Raw genomic sequence first — 23300 nt, 5'->3', positions numbered from 1 at the left:
ATTTTATCCTCATGGTCTCTTCGCGAGATATACGTAGGAGGGAGCAATATACTGCTTGACTCCTCGGTGAACGTATGTTCTCGAAACTTCAACAAAAGCCCGTACCGAGCTACTGAGCGCCTCTCCTGCAGAGTCTTCCACTGGAGTTTATCATCTCCGTAACGCTTTCGCGATTTCTAAATGATCCTGTAACGAAGCGCGCTGCTCTCCGTTGGATCTTCTCTATCTCTTCTATCAACCCTATCTGGTACGGATCCCACACTGCTGAGCAGTATTCAAGCAGTGGGCGAACAAGCGTGCTGTAACCTACTTCCTTTGTTTTCGGATTGCATTTCCTTAGGATTCTTCCAATGAATCTGGCATCTCCTTTACCGACGATCAACTTAATATGATCATTCCATTTTAAATCACTCCTAATGCGTGCTCCCAGATAATTTATGGAATTAACTGCTTGCAGTTGCTGACCTGCTATATTGTAGCTAAATGATAAGGGATCTATCTTTTCTATGTATTCGCAGCACATTACACTTGTCTACATTGAGATTCAATTGCCATTCCCTGCACCATGCGTCAATTCGCTGCAGATCCGACTGCATTTCAGTACAATTTTCCATTGTTACAACCTCTCGATATACCACAGCATCATCCGCAAAAAGCTTCAGTGAACTTCCGATGTCATTCAAAAGGTCATTTATGTATATTGTGAATAGCAACGGTCTTGTGACACTCCCCTGCGGCACACCTGAAATCACTGTTACTTCGGAAGACTTCTCTCCATTGAGAATGACATGCTGCGTTCTGTTATCTAGGAACTCTTCAATCCAATCACACAATTGGTCTGGTAGTCCATATGCTCTTACTTTGTTCATTAAACGACTGTGGGGAACTGTATCGAAAGCCTTGCGGAAGTCAAGAAACACTGCATCTACCTGGGAACCCGTGTCTATGGCCCTCTGAGTCTCGTGAACGAATAGCGCAAGCTGGGTTTCACACGATCGTGTTTTTCGAAACCCATGCTGATTCCTACAGAGTAGATTTCTAGTCTCCAGAAAAGTCATTATACTCGAACATAATACGTGTTCCAAAATTCTACAACTGATAGACGTTAGAGATATAGGTATATAGTTCTGCACATCTGTTCGACGTCCCTTCTTGAAAACGGGGATGACCTGTGTCCTATTCCAATCCTTTGGAACGCTACGCTCTTCTAGAGACCTATGGTACACCGCTGCAAGAAGGGGGGCAAGTTCCTTCGTGTACTGTGTGTAAAATCGAACTGGTATTCCATCAAGTCCAGCGGCCTTTCCTCTTTTGGGCGATTTTAATTGTTTCTCTGTCCCTCTAGCCCATTATGACACCATAAAATGCAAATAGTAAGGCGTAAGGTTAAGGCGCCAAATTTCGTCCCCCAGTCTCTTTTTAGCCTCTGAATACAATATCTTTAAATCAATTATTCCCAAAAAACTTATATAACACCAGCAACTAAGCATACACATCGTACTTAGCTCAAAATATATCAGAAACGATTAGTTATCTTTACAGAAAAAACTTCAAAAACAATGTACTTTTACTAAACTTGACAAAGTGGTCCTATTTTCGTCCCCTACTGATACGTCTTGTAAAAGAGGTATTGTTGTTGTTGTTGTGGTCTTCCGTCCTGAGACTGGTTTGATGCAACTCTCTAAGCTACTCTATCCTGTGCAAGCTTCTTCATCTCCCAGTACCTACTGCAACCTACATCCTTTTGAATCTGCTTAGTGTATTCTTCTTTTGGTCTCCCTCTATCATTTTTACCCTCGACGCTGCCCTCCAATACTAAATTGGTGATCCCTTGATGCCTCAGAACATGTCCTACCAACCGATCCCTTCTTCTAGTCAAGTTGTATCACAAACTCCTCTTCTCCCCAATTCTATTCAATACCTTCTGATTACTTATGTGATCTAGTCATCTAATCTTCAGCATTCTTCTGTAGCACCACATTTCGAAAGCTTCTATTCTCTTCTTGTCTAAACTATTTATCGTCCAAGTTTCACTTCCATACATGGTTACACTCCATACAAATACTTTCAAAAACGACTTCCTGACACTTAAATCTATACTCGCTGTTAACAAATTTCTCTTCTTCAGAAACGCTTTCCTTGCCATTGCCAGTCTACATTTTATATCCTCTCTACTTTGATCATCAGTTGTTTTGCTCCCCAAATAGCAAAACTCCTTTACTACTTTAAGCGTCTCGTTTCCTAATCTTATTCCCTCAGCATCACCCGATTTACTTCGACTACATTCCATTATCCTCGTTTTGCTTTTGTTGATGTTCATCTTATATCCTCCTTTCAAGACACTGTCCATTCCGTTCAACAGCTCTTCCAAGTCCTTTGCTGTCCCTGACAGAATTGCAACGTCATCGGCGAACCTCAAAGTTTTTATTTCTTCTCCATGGATTTTAATACCTACTCCGAATTTTTCTTTTGTTTCCTTTACTGCTTGCTCAATATACAGATTGAATAACATCGGGGATAGGCTACAACCCTGTTTCACTCCCTTCCCAACCACTGCTTCCCTTTCATACCCCTCGACTCTTATAACTGCCATCTGCTTTCTGTACAAATTGTAAATAGCCTTTCGCTCTCTGTATTTTACCCCTGCCACCTTCAGAATTTGAAAGAGAATATTCCAGTCTACATTGTCAAAAGCTTTCTCTAAGCCTACAAATGCTAGGAACGTAGGTTTCCTTTTCTTTAATCTTTCTTCTAAGGTGAGTCGTAAGGTCAGTATTGCCTCACGTGTTCCAACATTTCTACGGAACCCAAACTGATTTTCCTCGAGGGCGGCTCCTACCAGTTTTTCCATTCGAATGTAAAGAATTCGTGTTAGTATTTTGCAGGTATTACTTATTAAACTGATAGTTCGGTAATTTTCACATCTGTCAACACCTGCTTTCTTTGGAATTGGAATTATTATATTCTTCTTGAAGTCTGAGGGTACTTCGCCTGTCTCATACATCTTGCTCACCAAATGATAGAGTTTTGTCAGGACTGGCTCTCCCAAGGCTGTCAGCAGTTCTAATGGAATGTTGTCTACTCCTGGAGCCTTGTTTCGACTCAGGTCTTTTAGTACTGTGCCAAACTCTTCACGCAGTATCGTATCTTCCATTTCATCTTCATCCACATCCTCTTCCATTTCCATAATATCCTCAAGTACATCGCCCTTGTATAGACCCTCTATATACTCCTTCCACGTTTCTGCTTTCCCTTCTTTGCTTAGAACTGGGTTTCCATCTGAGCTCTTGATATTCATACAAGTGGTTCTCTTTTCTCCAAAGGTCTCTTTAATTTTCCTGTAGACAGTCTTAGCAGTTTAAAAACAAGGTAATAATAATAGAGACATGTTACAATTTTTATTTATATTAGATACAGGTTACAAACGTCCATTTTTGTTACAAAAATATTGATTAGCAACTGTACGATTATTTTTTACCCTTCCAAACAAGAGTTGCAAATAAATTTATTTATTTTTTTGTTCTTTGCTCGTGAGCACATTTCGTGTTGCCACACGGAACATTGAGTGCAACGCATCCGTTTTCCCCATGATTTTCTTGAGAAAAACGTTTCAGGCAAATGGGGCACTCTGCATCATCGTCATTATCCTCGCTTCCACTTGAATCTTGGTATCGGACATCACAGTTGTCATCAGAGTCACTGGATATTATCAGGCTTGTTTTCTTTTTTAACGGTTTCTTTACCTTTCCTGGCAACGTCTTCGGAATTAGATCCAACCGTTTTCTCACATTACGTTTGGTTTTCTCTTGAGATTGTTTCATCTTGTAAGGCGAGCGTGTAATAAGAGAAGCCCTGCCTCGTCCCTTAGACGAAGATGAATGGATAACAGGCACCCCTGCGATATCTGTTGGGCTAACTGCTACTAACTGTGGCATCGATGTGCTGCTCGAAGGTTGAGCGGCTGGAAAGGCCGGCTGTATAGCTGTGCTTGTTGAGGGCTGATTTTTTGCATGCGTGTCCGGAGCTGAGGAGGCGTCAGCGATCGCCGAAAGGTCTTCTGGGCCAAACACATTTGGGTTGTAAGGCAGAATCCCAGTTTTCTTAAAACCATTAACGGCAGTTTATACAACCGCTGCGCATTAATAGGCTTCATTGAATAGCTGTGCAATCCGCATGTCACCAACAATCCTGCCAGGATGGCTAGACAGCCTATTTTCTATTGCCTGCGCATAAAATGTTTTGAAAGGAAACATGAACGACACATCAAGAGGCTGCAGTTTTGAAGTGGAGTGAGGAGGCAAGCAGACTATGGTAACACCATTATCAGAGCAATGTCAGTAACATTCACATTGCGAGAATGTGAATAGTGTCCGTCAAATATCAACACAACAGGATCTTCCTTTGATGGCTTTACAATTGAAATGAAAAGTCGAAATAATTTTACAAAAAGCTCACTTGTATCCACCAAGACTCAATCGCTCCCATAATTGACCCAGGAGGAGCTCCATCCATGAGTACGTTCTTCATCAGCTTTCTGGGAAAAATCATAAGAGGAGGCACAAATGTACCCGATGCCGACATGCACAAAACAGCCGTCACTAGTGCACCTCTCTCTGCAGACGACAGTTTGTGCGCAAACTTCTTCCCTTTCACAGCAACAGTCTTCCTTACTTTGTGTTGTACCACTGTGATGCGGGTTTCACCTATGTTGAACACTTTAAGTGCCGGTCAAGGTGGCCGAGCGGTTCTAGGCGCTACAGTCTGAAACCGCGCGACAGCTATGGTCGCAGGTTCGAATCCTGCCTCGGGTATGGATGTGTGTGATGTCCTTAGGTTCGTTAGGTTTAAGTAGTTCTAAGTTCTAGGGGACTGATGACCTTAGAAGTTAAGTCCCATAGTGCTCAGAGCCATTTGAACCATTTTTTTTAACACTTTAAGTGGATTACATTGTATTTTCTCCAACTCGGGGTTCAAAATAGAGAAAAAGAGCTTAACACTTTCCTCGTTGAAACTTTGTACCCTAGCTAGTGACACGGATTGCGGCGTTCATGTAGAAAGTGTAGTGAATTGGCAGGAGCCAATTCACGGGGTTTGGAGGAAGCCGAAATGCACGCGTTAAAGCCCACGCAGGCTGGCGTGAGGTCTGGAACAGGTCAGAGAAATAAGACTAGCAAAACAAGAGTAACTGGTAGAATACTTAACTTTAATCCACAATTGTAGAACATCGCTCTTGTTACTGTACAGGCTTCACAATATTAATTATCAAATGCTATGGCGCCTTGCTAGGTCGTAGCAAATGACGTAGCTGAAGGCTATGCTAACTATCGTCTCGGCAAATGAGAGCGTAGTTGTCAGTGATCCATCTCTAGCAAAGTCGGCTGTACAAATGGGCGAGTCCTAGGAAGTGTCTCTAGACCTGCCGTGTGGCGGCGCTCGGTCTGCAATCACTGATAATGGCGACACGCGGGTCCGACGTATACTAACGGACCGCGGCCGATTTAAAAGCTACCACCTAGCAAGTGTGGTGTCTGGCGGTGACACCACAGAAAGTGTCTCTGAAGAAACAGACGCAACCACTTCCATCCCACTGAAAATGGGTGAGCAACATTACTGCGTATAGTAAGCTGAAAGGCCATTCGCCTAAGGTCATTCAGAGTAAAGCCATAGAAATTTTTCTCCGTGTCCTTACAATAAGACACTAACTCAGCCTCTAACTCACGTTAAAAACTGGTTTTCTACCAATAGCTTTTTCAATTAACCCTTCAGCACTTTAACTTCTCCTTTCTGTATATAATCCTTGAGAGTTGCTCTAAGCACACTAAATGTTTTACTCGCAGCTTTATATCCCATTTCCTTATTTCTCACCGCAGTTATTGCAGATTTAAATGCCTCTCTATCCCACTACTTCCATGGCGGCATCTGAAACAAAGTGTAGAAGTATGTTCTAAATTTTATCCCCTGGACGTATTTAGAATCAGTTGGGGGGACGTAAATAGGGACATCCTGCTTGCCGATATGACGCTTCCCACACTACGTGAAGTAAACCAAACACGGCAAAACGCTCACATCATTCACTTTATAGCTTACCCTTTACAGATAATGTCAAATACAACTAAATAAACACATTACAATAATTCGAAAAGAGCATTTAGAAATAGTATTTCGACAACTCAAATTTTGACAAATTAGAATACGTTTTCTCAAACGGCCACGGAGAGGACTGGACGCATGAAACTTTCACAACTAACTGGTGGCCATGGGCGCAACTAACGAAAAATATCACCGATGGCGCCCCTACCGGCAGAACAGAGAACGTTATGGGGACGAAATTAGGTACGGAGACGAAATTTGGCGCCTTTACCTTACTACTTAGGCGATTTCGAGAAAATCTCAAGAGGAATTCTCTAACATTCTGCTTGGTATCTGTTTGTTCTAAGTCGTGCCCCCCTACCACTTTCGCGCAACGACGCTCTGAACGTGTTTTTTTAGGGAATTGACTAGTTTGAACCTGGGACCTGTTGCTAGTAAGGAGACGCCAGACGACACATGACATGTAGAGTTCAGTGAGACTAGCGATGATATAATCAAATACAGGGCTATTACAAATGATTGAAGCGATTTCATAAATTCACTGTAGCTCCATTCATTGACATATGGTCACAACACACTACACATACGTAGAAAAACTCATAAACTTTTGTTCGGCTGAAGCCGCACTTCAGGTTTCTGCCGCCAGAGCGCTCGAGAGCGCGGTGAGACAAAATGGCGACAGGAGCCGAGAAAGCGTATGTCGTGCTTGAAATTCGCTCACATCAATCAGTCATAACAGTGCAACGACACTTCAGGACGAAGTTCAACAAAGATCCACCAACTGCTAACTCCATTCGGCGATGGTATGCGCAGTTTAAAGCTTCTGGATGCCTCTGTAAGGGGAAATCAACGGGTCGGCCTGCAGTGTGCGAAGAAACGGTTGAACGCGTGCGGGCAAGTTTCACGCGTTGCCCGTGGAAGTCGACGAATAAAGCAGGTAGGGAGCTAAACGTACCACAGCCGACGGTTTGGAAAATCTTACGGAAAAGGCTAAAGCAGAAGCCTTACCGTTTACAATTGCTACAAGCCCTGACACCCGATGACAAAGTCAAACGCTTTGAATTTTCGCGCGTGGTTGCAACAGCTCATGGGAGAGGATGCGTTCAGTGCGAAACTTGTTTTCAGTGATGAAGCAACATTTTTTCTTAATGGTGAAGTGAACAGACTCAATGTGCGAATCTGGGCGGTAGAGAATCCTCACGCATTCGTGCAGCAAATTCGCAATTCACCAAAAGTTAACGTGTTTTGTGCAATCTCACGGTTTAAAGTTTACGGCCCCTTTTTCTTCTGCGAAAAAAACGTTACAGGACACGTGTATCTGGACATGTTGGAAAATTGGCTCATGCCACAACTGGAGACCGACAGCGCTGACTTCATCTTTCAACAGGATGGTGCTCCACCGCACTTCCATCATGATGTTCGGCATTTCTTAAACAGGAGATTGGAAAACTGATGGATCGGTCGTGGTGGAGATCATGATCAGCAATTCATGTCATGGCCTCCACGCTCTCTCGACTTAACCCCATGCGATTTCTTTCTGTGGGGTTATGTGAAAGATTCAGTGTTTACACCTCCTCTACCAAGAAACGTGCTAGAACTGCGAGCTCGCATCAACGATGCTTTCGAACTCATGCTGCGCCGAGAGTGGGAGGAACTTGATTATCGGCTTGATGTCTGCCGAATCACTGAAGGGGCACATATCGAACATTTGTGAATGCCTAAAAAAACTTTTTGAGTTTTTGAAAGCATTGTGAAAATATCTCAAATAATAAAGTTATTGTAGAGCTGTGAAATCGCTTCAATCATTTGTAATGACCCTGTACTTAATGATTTCAGCGTCAGCTCCACTGCACTCCCTGTAAAAGCATCTTAATACTAACTAAATTTAGTGGAAGGGGTTCAAGGCTTTCCTATTTTTAGTTAGCCGGTAAAATAACGTCGAAAAAGCTGTTATGTTTTCCATTGGAAATTTTATTCTACTCACAAAACATTGTTCATAAATTGCACTATTGATAAAAGAAAACGTTTTACTACAGGATGATAAAAACCAACTGCGTTCAACAAAAATGTGAACGAATATTCCCTGAATGGGTTTCCAGGTTCTACAATGGATCGAAGGATGACCTATGCCATATCACATCTATAATCTAGATTTAAGTTAAGTTTCATAAAAGAGAAAACTATCAAAATGGTCTACAGTGACCCTTAATTATCTTTAATTACTTATCTAACTTGTCGTAAATTACAGTGGCTGATATGGCTTCTCAATAATTATATAACAGAAAAATCATCGCGTTTCAGATTTTTACTTCAAGTAGCAAATGTGAACACCATGAGATTTAATTGACGATCGACACTAATATTATGTAAAAAGGGGATGTAACAGATGAGACTTCTGCAGTTCTGAGTGAAGCCTTATGTGCTCAAAAATGCGGCATCGCGTGCGTTCATTAGCTTGTCGGTGTTTAGGCAGTGTCAGGGACGGCGGGCGGCACAGCTCCACGCACCTCACCGTCTCAGAAGCAACTCTCTCGTAACTTCTCCTTTCTACAATTACCGAAGTTGGTTTTAAAAAAAGGTATCTGGCTGTGTTTTCAACTGACCAATCAGGGTCTCAATGTTAACCTTAAGCTCCGCCTACAAAAATTCTGTCTGTCCAATGAGAAACGTTATACTTTTCGTGGTGGGGCAATGTTTTTAACGTTTACAACGTAACAGAAACGCAAAAAAGTCTCACGCTAAAACTTGCAGCTGGTGTGGCCCATTTAGTGTTATCGTAAGATCTATACTGTTCTTCTGGCGGGCTTTATCTTTTAACATGGGCTGGGGGTGGTCCTGGTGGTCAGCCGGCTATGTGGGTGTCCGTCCCTTATCGTAGGGCCTTCTAGCTTAACACGGTTCTGCTCTCGGCTTCTGTTCTCGTTTCTCCCCTCGGAACTGCGTCTGTTTCACGGTGGGAAGGTATGACATGGATTCAGGCGTTCTTGTGTTAGTCTGTGGTGTTCCATTTGCTCACTCGTTGATGGTGTTACTTTGGTTAATTTAATGTCAGGATTTATTCGGAGCAATGTGACATACTGCTGGATTTGCTTATCACGTCAGGGTTTTCATGGAAGGTGTTGGATTTGCCTGACACTTTACATATCACTATCCGTCGAACTTAATTTTTGCACTGAAGTTAGGCAATGATTGAATCGTTGTCTAAGTCAGTCAAAAATTATTCCTTTATCTAAATTTTGTTGCCTACTGTTCAGCCACATTATTCTAGTTCTATGCTAGTTTCTATCACTAATTTATATTTTTATATTCTTCCACATTATTCTCAAAAATATGTTTATATTGACAAGAGAAGAATATATTTATGTTATTATCATTATTAATTTTTAATTATTTTCTTTCTTTATTTAAGTGTGAAGTTTGTTTTTTAAGAAGTTTGTCATCGAAAGTGAGGAGTCTTTCACATCGATTTTATTAGAAATATTTTTTTTATATAAATGTGGTAATTAAGTAAAATCTATTCCTAACACATTTTGTAAATATCATGTACAAGTAAAATGTTTTTGTTTCTAGACACTCATTTCAACATTGTTACACTAACAAATAAGAACTATTTCCAAGAGTTGCTTTGACAAAGAAATACACATACACAAGTATTGAGATATTATCCTAACAAATGGTACAAATGTTAAAAAAAGGGAAAACATGCACCAAGATAATTTTGGATTATTTGTTTTTATAAGGAGAAAATAAGTAAAATATAGTTATTCTTTTATTTTTATGCAGAGAAAATAGTAGCATATAGTTTTAGTGTTTATTATGGCTTACTTTTGTTCTTTATACACTGTCCATTTCAGAATTAATGACTTATTTTTATCGATAGTCAATTTTTACTTAAGTCCATAGTCATTGACTGTTATTTTGTAGTTTATTAGCTGTCTGGTGTGCTTAACATAATTAGTTTTTCACACGTGTCTTTTGCACAATTTCTACATCACATAATTTGATTTCACACATTCACATAATCCTATGAGTGTTTGAGCATGAGGTTGGCGAATGTTTTTGCACGAAGATGATGGACTTGAGCGAGATGGATGTGGGCAAGTATTTGATGTACAGCTTCGTTCGTCGTTCCTTGTTGGTTTTGCAACTGTGTGTTGCTGTTGTGGAGGTCCCATAATGGAATGGAGCTGAGAGTGCAGAATTTCGTGGTTTACTGGCTTTGTATGCGTGAAAGTCATCGTTATGTGTCGCTGAAAGCGGTCGTTTTTCGTTGTAATACTTCACAGACGACTAGTTTACAATAGGATAGGGATTTTGGAAGGTATGTCGTCTATTCTTCACCCATCTTCTTTCTTGGTCTCAATCTTGCAAATCTTCAACTTCTGTTCTTCCTGCTTTTTCTCTGCTTCTTACTTGATTCTTGGTTCTTCTCTGGGCAGGATATGGGAATATTATTGATAACTAGTCGCTTTGAAGTTCTTCTCTTAATAACAGTTTGCTAAATTGTTTGGACGTGTCATTTCTACTTTGTGGAAGTTTTCTTCAGTTTTGTGCATCAGCGTGCTGTTTAACAGCAGTAGTGTGACTTTTACACTTTTTTTTTCTTTTTTTTTGCCAGTGGTGGCTTGCCCAAGCGGTCTTCTCGTCAGGCCGTTTTTTGCTCACTTCGCTGAGTCGGGGCGTCCCGGTGTTTACGAGCGGCGAAAGTCTGGTGTTTGCTTGTCTGACCCTGCACGAGTCCCTTTTAGCAGTAGATTTACTGTCGACTTTGGGTACAAGTACCCTTTGATGGTCTCGCTGTCCTTTCCCTTCTCTCGACACTTCTGTCTTGTAGGAATCGTGTCTTGCTAATCACGTCCTTTTCTTTCTTGATACTTCTCTCGTTGCAACTTGTGGGTCGTTGCATTTGCTTCTTGCTGGAGTTTTTACAATGGTTCTTACAAAAAGTTTTATTTATAATCATCTAACATATGTCTAATACCTACATTGTTTTACGCCTTTTTAAAAAGCTTTACAAATTTTGGCGCCCTTTCCATGTTACAATTCTAAGATATTTTGAGTCTTAACTTCTACAAGAATACTCAAATTCGTTTTTTATTTTTGTGTAGTGTCATGGTGTATAGCATTTTAATATTTCATGCTGTTAGACTATCTACGCTTTATCCCTTCACCTTAATCTATGCTGCTATTGGTGTTATTTTTGTTTTTGTTTTTATTGAAACTACTTTCTTTTTCCCACCTTCCTCTCTCTTCATTCTTCTTTTCCTGACGATCTTATATGCAACATAAACATGAAATATTGTGCTGATTATTTACTTGAATTTCTTGAAATTTTTCGTCAATTTCTTTATTGACTTTTAACATGAGTTGAGGCGATTCCCCCTTTTGTGCATACCATTCTAATTCTTCATCCTCTTTATCTCGCATCATTCTTAATTGTTTGTTTATAACTGGTATTTCTTCTAATTTTAGCTTTTGCTCAAAGAGTAGTGTGACATTCCCGAATGTTACGCTACCTTTCCCCATATCTATTATCACTCGTCTCTCATTTAAAAAATCTGCACCTATAATCAAATCTACAGTTAGTTTAGGTATAATCACGAAGTTGGCTTCGATCTTTTGACCTTGGCACGAAACCTTGTTTGTCTCGTAACTTCCGCAGCATTGTTTCTAATACGACCTCTTACTTTAATCTTACGTGTTTTCAGAACTGGCAATTCCCCATTGGCATTACACTGCATGAATAAATTTTCTGAGATCGCGGTCAGTTCACTTCCGCTATCAATTACAATATTGACTGGGGTATGATTTACCATGGCCTTCACAATTTGTTGAATTTGAAAGGGTTGGTTCTGTTCTTCTTCTTCTTGCATTAACGAATCCTCCACTGAATCATACATGAGTCTTTTCAGGAATTTCCCTTGTGAATTCGAACTTTCTGTAGGATAAGCTTCGACTGTTACTTCTCTCTCTTTTATTTCCTCTTCTCTATTTCTTCTTTCATTTTCGCTTTCTTCAACATCCTCTACTTTTTCCTCATCTTCGTCTATCTTCTCCTTCTTCGTCGCTACTTCCTCATAATCGCATTTAAATGCTCTGATTGTCGCTTCATAACTTCCTTCATTATATACGTTGGGTTCTGTGTCCACTAGTAACTTATTTTCATCTTCTGTCGACTGCGCATTATCCTCATTGAATTTGCTTTCTCTGGTTTCCATCTCAAATAGCTCTGCAATACTCATTACTTCGTCCTTTCCTCCTACATTCGTTGTGCAGGCCTCTGGTAATTCATCTTCCTCGTCAGTATTCTCCCAATTAATTTCGTCCCAACACGATATTGTTATTTTCCTGTCTTCGTTTTCATCTGGTCCCTGCGGTTTTGTTTCTTCCTTCTTCTCTTCTCGTGATAAGGTATATACTTCTCTGTTCCAGGTGCTGCAATTGTCCTGGGTCGGTTCGTCATTTTCTTTAGCATGGGCGCTTAGCTGTCAATTCGAACGTTTTTCGGGGTTTGGTGGTCTTACCTCCACCTCTTCTATCTGTATTCTCTTTTCTTGCTCCGCTTGTTAAAGTTGGTTTCTTTGTTGATAATTTGTCGGTCTATTGGTTCTCCAATACCCGTTCCGGTTGTCACTGTCCCCTCTGTAATAGTTGTTGCCGTTCCTGGGTGAATTATAGTTATTGCCGTATTCTCTTCTAAATCCATAACAGTTTTTTTGTTGAAATTTGTTGTCGTTTCTTGGTGCGAAGTTATCACGTGGTCCGTAAGTATTGTTTCTTCGTACTGTGTCTTGTGGATTCCACTGCTTTTTGCTTTCGTTTTCATGTGCCTTCGCCTTTTTCTTGCGTCATCTTCCGAAAATATAAACTCTAGTTCCCTTAGAATGCCTTTAAATGCTTCGACGTCATTGCCTCCGCGACCTACTAATGATTGCTAGTATATCAATGGTAACTTCATCGCGCATAATTTAATCAACTCTCCGTCAGTGTATGGTACATCTAACCATTGATTTTTCTTTGCCATTACTTCGAAAAATTTCACGGGACTCTTCTCTCCTGAATTTTCAAAATATGGGTTCTGTAATAATTCGTACTTCACTCTATTCTGTGCTTCGCTGGACCAATATCGTGAGAGAAACTTCTCTCTGAAATCTCCGTACGATCGGCATGTCGCTGCAACATTCTGCATGGTTTCTGCGACTGTTCCTGACATGTGTGCACATATAAAGTCTAATTTGTATGCTAGCGTCCAGTGTTCTGGTAATCCTACTCGGAACTGATCAACTCGTGGATGTAATGAGTTTCCTTCTCGAAAGTGTTGAAATTTTCTGACTGTGAGGAAATGATCGTTGTCATACTTCGTCATAGTTCCATATGAAATTCGCGATTCTTCGCCACTTTTGTTTCTGATCATTTCTCCTGTCGTTCTTTCCGGTTGTGGTAGATCCATTGGATATTGTCCACTGTAACTTTCGCCTATCCTTGCTTGATATCGTTGGAGTGGTACGCCATAATTTTCTTCCATCGGTTTTGAACGTGTAGCTGAATGCATTGCACTGTACTCTTCGCGACCTGGCTTTCCATTGTCACGTATTGGTTCGGTATCTTGTCTGGCTAACCTTGCCGCTTCATTGCACGATCCAGACTGTCTTGAAACATACATTTGTGGTTCTGCATGTGTTTGTGGTGCCGTTTGTTCATCAAGAATTTGGAAACGTGTTTGTTGCTGTGCAGGCTGTCTGATTTCACGTATGTTACTTTCATCCTATGATTGGAATCGCAAATACGTAACGTCTTCGTTAATTGCTTGTTTTTACGGTGCTGTTACAGATACGGATGTGGTTGCAGACTCAGTGCTCGTTCGATCCTGTTCACTACGCTCTTCAATGATTTGCAACAACTCTGTTCGCAATTTCTGAAATTGTTACTTCGTTTGCGCTTCTATTTTGACTATGCGATTATCATATCTTTTCAGCATTGCTTTTGTGATACGTTTGTGTAACACACTGTTTTCAACAATTTCACGCGCTGTACCTGCTGCTTGTCTAGTAATTACGTTTACTGTTTCTCTTGTTTCTTGACTTCTCCCTGGGTGTTGTTACGTAATGTTTTGATCTCGTCCTGAGTGTCATTACGCAATGTTTGTACGTCCACTTGTACCTTGTCAATGTCTGTTCTCAATTGATTGTGACCTGTCATTAAGTTTCCTATCACTTTTCGAGATTCTTTTGCCTCGTCTTCAGTATGACTTAGGTGTAACTGAATTGTTTTGTTTTCTTCTTTAATCTCACGCATTTGTCTCGTGGTTTCTGCATTCTGAATTTTAATTTGGTTCGCTATTTCTTTATTTTGCTTGTCATGGTTTCCGTAATTTGTTGTAATAATTCTGCCAGATTGGTGGATCGTATTGCGTTTCCTTCCGACGTCCTACGCTCTGTATTTTCGCCCAAGTGTTGGTTCGCAACCAATTGCATTGAACTGTGTGGTGACACGTTTCTGCTCGAATTCCTTGTACTCTGTGGTGAGGAAGCTCTTATTACTTGTACTATGGGTTCTACGCATTCAAGACGCAAGTTAGAATCCTCATCGACTGTCTCTCTACTTTCCTGTCCTCTGTAGTATGCTGACCTACGTTTTCTATGCCTTGGCGTACATTATCCTCGTTATGGTGCGTTATCTGTCCTATTTCTCGCGATACTGCATCGTCTGTTGTACTGTCCTCTATTCTCTGTCCATCTTAATGCTGTGTCTCTACCTCAATTCGGTCAATGTCTCGATCTGCCATTGCTATCCTTTCCGAATCCCTTATTTTCTGTTTTAAAAGCGATTCACGCGCCCTACTTCGCGTCAACATGCGCTCATACGATCTCACGCGTTTCATATACTTTTTGTTCACACGACTTGACACTTATTATACCTAAGACTGACAATCCATCCACTTACTTGTTGGGTCAGAACCAACTTGTCAACTATGTATCCGCCACCTTTGCGCTTGCATTGGAGAGAAAACTTAATTCTAACAATATTAAAATTCATAACTTAATTATGCTATTGTCTCTGCTAGAATGTCTCACTTTCTATTGAATACTTTCTTACTATCAATCGCTGCAGCTACTGTTTTTAACTATTCATGTCTTTAAAAAAAAATTTATTACGAAAATTTTTAACAGGATATTTTTCTGACCTAGTTGGGCATGTGATCGACCTTCAATCATGGTATTTTACCATCCTGGCAGGGTCACCATTCTCTAACATTCTGCGTGGTATCTGTTTGTTCTAAGTTGTGTCTCCCTACCACTTTCGCGCAACAATGCTCTGAGCGTGTTTTTTTAGGGAACTGACTAGTTTGAACCTGGGACCTGTTGCTGGTAAGGAGACGCCAGAACACACATGACATGTAGAGTTCAGAAGAGTTCAGTGGGACTAGCGATGATATAATCAAATACTTAATGATTTCAGCGTCAGCTCCACTGCACTCCCTGTAAAAGAATCTTAATACTAACTAAATTTAGTGGAAGGGGTTCAAGGCTTTCCTATTTTTAGTCAGTTGGTAAAATAACGTCGAAAAAGCAGCTAAGTTTACCACTGGAAATTTTATTCTACTCACAAAACATTGTTCATAAATTGCACTATTGATAAAAGAAAACGTTTTACTACAGGATGATAAAAACCAACTGTGTTCAACAAAAATGTGAACGAATATTCCCTGAATGGGTTTCCAAGTTCTACAATGGATCGAAGGATGACCTATGCCATATCACATCTACAATCTAGATTTAAGTTAAGTTTCATAAAAGAGAAAACTATCAAAATGGTCTACAGTGACCCTCAATTATCTTTAATTACTTATCTAACTTGTCGTAAATTACAGTGGCTGATGTGGCTTCTCAATAATTATATAACAGAAAAATCATCGCGTTTCAGATTTTTACTTCAAGTAGCAAATGTGAACACCATGAGATTTAATTGACGATCGATACTAGTATTACGTAAAAAGGGGATGTAACAGATGAGACTTCTGCAGTTCTGAGTGAAGCCTTATGTGCTCAAAAATGCGGCATCGCGTGCATTCATTAGCTTGTCGGTGTTTAGGCAGCGTCAGGGGGCGGCGGGCGGCACAGCTCCACGCACCTCGCCGTCTCAGAAGCAACTCTCTCGTAACTTCTCCTTACTACACTTACCGAAGTTGGTTTTAAAAAAAGGTATCTGGCTGTGTTTTCAACTGACCAATCAGGGTCTCAATGTTAACCTTAAGCTCTGCCTACAAAAATTCTGTCTGTCCAATGAGAAACGTTATACTTTTCGTGGTGGGGCAATGTTTTTAACGTTTACAACGTAACAGAGACGCGAAATAGTCTCACGCTAAAACTTGCAGCTGGTGTGGCCCGTTTAGTGTTATCGTAAGATCTATACTGTTCTTCTGGCGGGCTCTATCTTTTAACATGGGCTGGGGGTGGTCCTGGCGGTCAGCCGGCTATGTGGGTGTCTGTCCCTTATCGCAGGGCCTTCTAGCTTAACACGGTTCTGCTCTCGGCTTCTGTTCTCGTTTCTCCCCTCGGAACTGCGTCTGTTTCACGGTGGGAAGGTATGACGTGCATTCAGGCGTTCCTGTGTTAGTCTGTGGTATTCCATTTGCTCACTCGTTGATGGTGTTACTTTGGTTAATTAAATGTCAGGATTTATTCGGAGCTATGTGACATACTGCCAGATTTGCTTATCATGTCAGGGTTTTCATGGAAGGTGTTGGATTTGCCTGACACTTTACAATTCTACGCGTCGAATGCTGTAACGCTGTGTTGCATCTTTCAGCATGGGATGGCGGCTGTCACGTGGTTAGCATTCAAGCTAGTGCCCTAAGCGAGCCTCCACACAGCTGGATCATGATCAGGCAGGAGAAGATAACCACTAACCGAGCTGACACGAACACGACCGATTACCGGCGAAATAACATACGACATGCGACGCTAGTTAGACGTATTTTAGGTGTTTTATAAAGGAAATATAAATTTAAAGAAATTATAGTATATCCCACTCTTGATTTCCCTGCACCGTCCTAATCCCTTGATAGCGAAGGGGACACTGTGACCAGGCCTCGTGTTACGACCCCTGCCCACTGCCCTTCCCGCCCTTCCCTCCACGCTATCCTTCCTTAATAAAAGAACAAGGTAAGGCGACCGCCTTAAAAAAGAACTCCCTAATCCGTGGATCCCTTGATCGAGTCCTACCCATCCTTTTTTTTTAAATTTATACGTTTTTCAACACTACTTATATAATTTGATACATATTACATTTGAATAATAATATAATTAAAAAAACTGGTGCATTCTTTTACTGAGTTTCCAATGTTATTTCGCCGTTCGCAAGTTAAAAACTTTATCAAACGCTTTCAGACTTGTCCGTATTTGATCGACAACGAACGAGAAAATGCTTCTCGTGAAGACGCTATTAAAATACCTCTATCCTACATCGCCAATTTTCGGCACCGATATTTACGAAAATGTTACGTTACGCGTGGTTTGCATCGAAATTGACGGAAAAAAGGGAAATTTTTCAAAATGTCAACGAGTTTTGTCTTTTCTTAGAAAATCTGAAGATTCCTCGTGCATGTGCGGAAATTCCATTCATTCGATGTAGCAGATGCCCCTTTAAATTCTGTTTCCCGTATCTGCACGAAAAATACCTTCCCGCAATTCCGCAATTAGTAATGTCGAAAGTACATCCGACAATTAATCGTACATTGTAACTCATTTCATTACCGAATAAAGTTATTTATACCTTTATTCATTGATGTTTCACTTGGACTTTCCAAGCCTGTTGCTCGTCCTTGAAACCTGTGTCTGCAGATCGAAGCGAGCAGGTGCACATCAGTTCTCGCTACCTTACCCGACTGTAGGTGTAAGGTATTTCGGATATCACGACAGGCAATCATTTCCAGGAAAACTTTATCGGTTTGGTCGTTTTCTTCTCGATGATTATAAATATAATATTTGTTGAAACTTCCTGGCAGATTAAAACTGTGTGCCGGACCGAGACTCGAACCCTTTGCCTTCTGTGGGCAAGTGCTCTACATCGAAGCTACCCAAGCACGACACACGACCCGTCCTCGCGGCTTTACTTCTGCCAGTACCTCGTCTCCCACTTTGCAAACTTTACAGAAGCTCTCCTGCGAACCTTGCAGAGTGACAATCTCATTCCTGAAACATCCCCCAGGCTGTGGCTAAGCCATGTCTCCGCGATATCCTTTCTTTCGGGAGTGCTATTTCTGCAAGGTTCGCAGGAGAGCTTCAGTAAAGTTTGGAAGGTAGGAGACGAGGTACTGGCAGAAGTAAAGCTGTGAGGACGGGGCGTGAGTCGTGCTTGGGAAGCTCAGTTGGTAGAGCACTTGCCCGCGAAAGGGAAAGGTCCTGAGTTCTAGTCTCAGTCCGGCACACAGTTTTAATCTGCCAGGAAGTTTCATATCAGCGCACACTCCGCTGCAGAGTGAGAATCTCATTCTGGAAACATCCCCCTGGCTGTGGCTAAGCCATGTCTCCGCAATATCCTCTCCTCCAGGAGTGCTAGTTCTGCAAGGTTCGCGGGATAGCTTCTGTAAAGTTTGGAAGGTAGGGGACGAGGTACTGGCAGAAGTAAAGCTGTGAGGACGGGGTGAGTCGTGCTTCGATAGCTCTGATGGACGCCGGCACGGTAGCTCAGCGTGTTCGGTCAGAGAGCTGGTTGGCCTCTGCAATAAAAAAAAAACTGAGTGAAACGATCAACAAACGAACTTAACCGGATGTCATGTGACGTCCGCAAAGAAAAAACACAACGATCAAAAAAAAAAAAAAATGGTAGAGCACTTGTCTGCGCAAGGCAAAGGTCCCGAGTTCGAGTCTCGGTCCGGCACACAGTTTTAATCTGCCAGGAAGTTTCATATCAGCGTACACTCCGTTGCAGAGTGAAAATCTTATGATATTTGTTGTGATAATAAAAACTAGCAAACAGCGACGAAATATTGGAAATTCAATATAAATTCATGCAAATACATGTGTCTTTCCATTATATTACCTTTCAAATATAATACACATGAGATAATATGACTAATGTTAAAAAGTACAAATTAAAAGAAATGAGTGGAACTCGATCCATGACCCACCGATTACGGAACCTGAACGCTAAGCGCGTGACCGCCGCCACGTCGTGCTCAGACTCGCAACCCAGTGATACATCATCGATGCGCGAAACTTCTCTCGCAATTTTCTCGAAATACCTTTTAGCTTAACTGGGCCACACTGGAAGAAGATTATTTTTGGGCCGCACATAATCTGCTTAACGCTAATAACAATACCTGCTCGGCAAAAAAAATAAAATAATTAAAAAAAAATGCATAGACTGAAAATATTTAGTTTATCATAACTAAACATAACGCCCATGGCCTAAGTAGAACGCCCTACTACTTGCACATTATGTAGTCGTAATGGACTATTAGAAATGTAAGAAGTTTGAAGTAATTCCGTTATCCGAACGTCCGTTAGCTCGCCTAGTCACTTGTAAAATAAAAAGGCATGGCATAAACAAGAGACGTTGTCATAAAATTTTAATTATCACCTCGAAAAAAACAAGTTACGTGATTACTGAGGGGCTACACATTGAAATCCCAGTGCCACATTACATCATAAAAAAAAAAAAAAAAAAAAAGTAAACAAAGAAAAATAAAAAAATAAAGAGGCGCAGCTCATTGACACTAAACAATATGTGAAGTAATTTGTTTGCATTTTACTTTAAAGGGAACAACGCTTTCACAATCTATGCTCAGTTGGTGGAAAAGACGGAAACATTGACCCATAATATGACTGACAGAGTGGTTCGGTGGAGTGTCCTGGAGATATGAGAACAAGGAGACTTGTGGACACATGAGATTGAGTAATAATATGAAGCGCTCTAGCGGCTGCAAATAGAATTGTTTATCTACTGTTTGTTCACTATACGTTGACAATTCGCTCAGTGGCTGTTGGAAACGGCAGGACACGTGCTTTGCCTCAGCATTGGACTGCCGAGGGGAGAGGAGCAGCGTCGGCTGTTTGGCGCAGTCCTGGCACCATTAGTATTGGACAGTAATACTTCTCGTCTGGGGGCAGCATGACGTTGGCATCGTTCGGAGCTAAACAAACATCTTTCAACTAGTGCCGATTTTCTCCGTTTCTGGCACCACCAATATAATCGTCAAGTTATCGTGGACAACCAGTATACACAACACCAGTATGATTAAAACGTACGCGCTGGTCGAGTGTTGCACAATTACACATTGAATAGTTAACAGAGATGTGTTACAGGTCTGAAAGGAACCTTGTCATCATGTCATCTTGGTTAATAACCTTTTTAATTAACTCCTTACATAGCACCTCCATCTTCTACAGGTATTTAAAAACAAATAAATACAAGACCATGTTCTATGATATGATCTAACAATTAATGCAGTGGCCTATGTCATTTCCTTTTAAACCTGACTGATACACCTGACCAGCGTACATGTGCATACCCATATTAATTACACATGAACGAACTCGCAGCTCCCTGTTGTGTGTAGTTTGAACAGTACTACTTGCAGTCGCAACCATATTACATAAGTAGCGTATGCATCCATGCGTATCTTCGTATTACACATTAAAACAAAACAACAACGTCCTCGTCAGGGGACACCGCCTTAACGAAGCACTGTCCGCGCGGGTGAGGAGGTTTGCGTACTCTGGATCCAGAGCGCTATGGTGGTTTAACATATTTACTTGAATTTTACTGGGCAGGACTTGCAACGTCAGCCACTATTGACCGGCAAGTTCCCGATCTGGCGCATCCAGAACGAGAACACTTCATGCTAGGCGTCGAAAGAGTGCACTGCAAGTTAGGAGATGGAGGGGTAAACACTTCGTGTTAGGTTCAAATGGCTCTAAGCACTAAGGGACTTAACATCTGAGGTGATCAGTCCCCTAGACTTAGAACTACTTAAACCTAACAAACCTAAGGACACCACACACATCCATGCCCGAGGCAGGATTCGAACCTGCGACCGTAGTAGCATCGCGGTTCCGGACTGAAGCGCCTAGAACCGCTCGGCCAAAACGGCCGGCTAATTTACTTTTGACACAACAGGGCCGGCTGCAGAGTATAGACTTCACGTTAAGGGATGGAGGAGTAAACCCTGGCGTCTTGATGGCGAAGAATTAGAATGACTGACGATGTGTGCCTTGCGGTCACAGATAAGGGAGTTTACGCTCGAACTCTGATGACAGAAGGAGAGCTGGACTCTGAGTATACGGCTGCTATCACCCTTGCCTTCCGCGTTATTGTAAGAGTAATATGCACCATCGTTGCCATCGGCGAATCAGTAGGGATGTTACATTAATTCACTCCTTTCAGGAGCCAGTTATTCCGTTTTAATGCTTCGCAACCAGCTAGTTTGCTTTCAGTATGCATTTTGGCGATATCACTGGTGTTCAGTCCCATTTTTCCATGTTCTTCCTATAATTTACTAACCATGCTTACAGTTAGTGGTCGTACTCATGTTCACGATGCCGGCCGGTGTGGCCAAGCGGTTCTAGGCGCTTCAGTCTGGAACTTGGAACCGCGCGACCGCTACGGTCGCAGGTTCGAATCCTGGCTCGGGCATGGATGTGTGTGATTTCCTTAGGTTAGTTTGGTTTAAGTAGCTCTAAATTCTAGGGGACTCATGACCTCAGATGTTAAGTCCCATAGTGCTCAGAGCCATTTGAATCATTTGAACCATGTTCACGGTCCACTCAAATTAACGTTACCACCGCCTGTGTTCAACGTCAGCATGCAATAACCATTCACAGACAGCAGGTGGCAGTGTTTATAAAGCACGTTGGGGAGACGTGGAAAACAGTGCAGTCGTCGTAATGCATAAACAGAGCGATTTATCTGACATCCAAAATGGCATGATCATTGGCTTTCGGGCCAAGGGTGGAAGCATTTCCGAAATGGCTAAATGGCTGTCCAAAACCGCCGCCGAGGCGACTGTGATGCACCACGGGCCATAGATGGCAGGGGTGAATGGCGGCTGTGGAGATGTGTACACGCAGAACGAAGCGCAATTGTTGAACAACTGACCGCCCAGATGAACCAAGGGGCTACGAACAATCTCTCTTCAAAGATCGTTCAGCGAATGTTGCTGCATATGGCCTCAGCAGCAAGCGCTTGGTTCGTGCACCCATGCTGACTGCTGTTTACCGCGTCAAAGGATGGAATTTGCACGCCAGTAACGCAGCTGGATCAACACAAGTAAGCATCTATCCTCGGAGAACATGCCCACCCCTACATGTTTTTCCTCAGCACCATGGCTTCTGCCAGGAGAACAATGTAAAGTGTCACACACTCCCTGGATTTGATCATAATTGAGAATCTGTGGGACTACCTCGATCGAGATGTCAGCGCCGTGGATCCTCAACCGAGAAACCTAGCCCAGCTGGCCACGGCTCTGAAGTCGGCATGACTCCATATCCCTGTCGGTGTCTTCCAGAACGTGACTGACTATTTTCCCGCATATCTCGCAGCTATCCGCGCTGCAAAAGAGCATTATTCAGGTTTTTGACAGGGCGGTCAGATTAATGTGATTGGACAGTGCATTATCTGCACAACTTTGCCTTTATCGTGTCCACCCACCTGTGCCAAGGTTACAGCTCACCGTTAGAACCCCTTGTCCAAGCATTTAATCTTCAATTATTTATTTCAGTAGGTAATTCATGTGTTTCACTTTGCGGTAATAAATCTGATTGTCAAAGCGACCACTTGTTTCTGTTATAGATTATATTATCCCCTCGCTCATAACATGCATAATTTTGTGCGTCGTGTGGTACCTCGCATTCGGGAGGACGACGGTTCAATCCCGCGTCCGGCCATCCTGATTTAGGCTTTTGTGATTTCCCTAAATCAATACAGGCAAATGCCGGGGTGGTTCCTTTGAAAGGGCACGGCCGACTTCCTTCCCCGTCCTTCCCTAATCTGACGAGACCGATGATCTCGCGGTCTGGTCTCCTCCCCCAAACAACCCAACCCCAACCCAAACCCCGTGTGGTACCCATATTGTCATATAGTCATGTTTGATTGGGTCAGCCCTATAAATTATCACTCAGTGAGAAGTTTCCGTTGCGCGACATTATTATTTCCTTTAATTAACTTGCGTGATCATATGGAGTGCTCCCCTTCTCTGCAGGTCACCA

The 23300-nt window shown here is 41.9% G+C and overlaps 1 protein-coding gene across 1 annotated transcript in view; it reads right to left on the bottom strand.

Annotated features, from left to right (window-relative positions):
- The window catches only part of LOC126162691 (probable imidazolonepropionase), a 191658-nt gene that overhangs the window by 131273 nt on the left and 37085 nt on the right, over positions 1-23300 (bottom strand). The gene's annotated exons all lie outside the window — the stretch shown is intronic.

This window comes from Schistocerca cancellata, chromosome 2 (genome assembly GCF_023864275.1).
Source record: "Schistocerca cancellata isolate TAMUIC-IGC-003103 chromosome 2, iqSchCanc2.1, whole genome shotgun sequence".
Taxonomy (NCBI): domain Eukaryota; kingdom Metazoa; phylum Arthropoda; class Insecta; order Orthoptera; family Acrididae; genus Schistocerca; species Schistocerca cancellata.
This window is presented reverse-complemented; position numbering and strand designations above follow the sequence as displayed.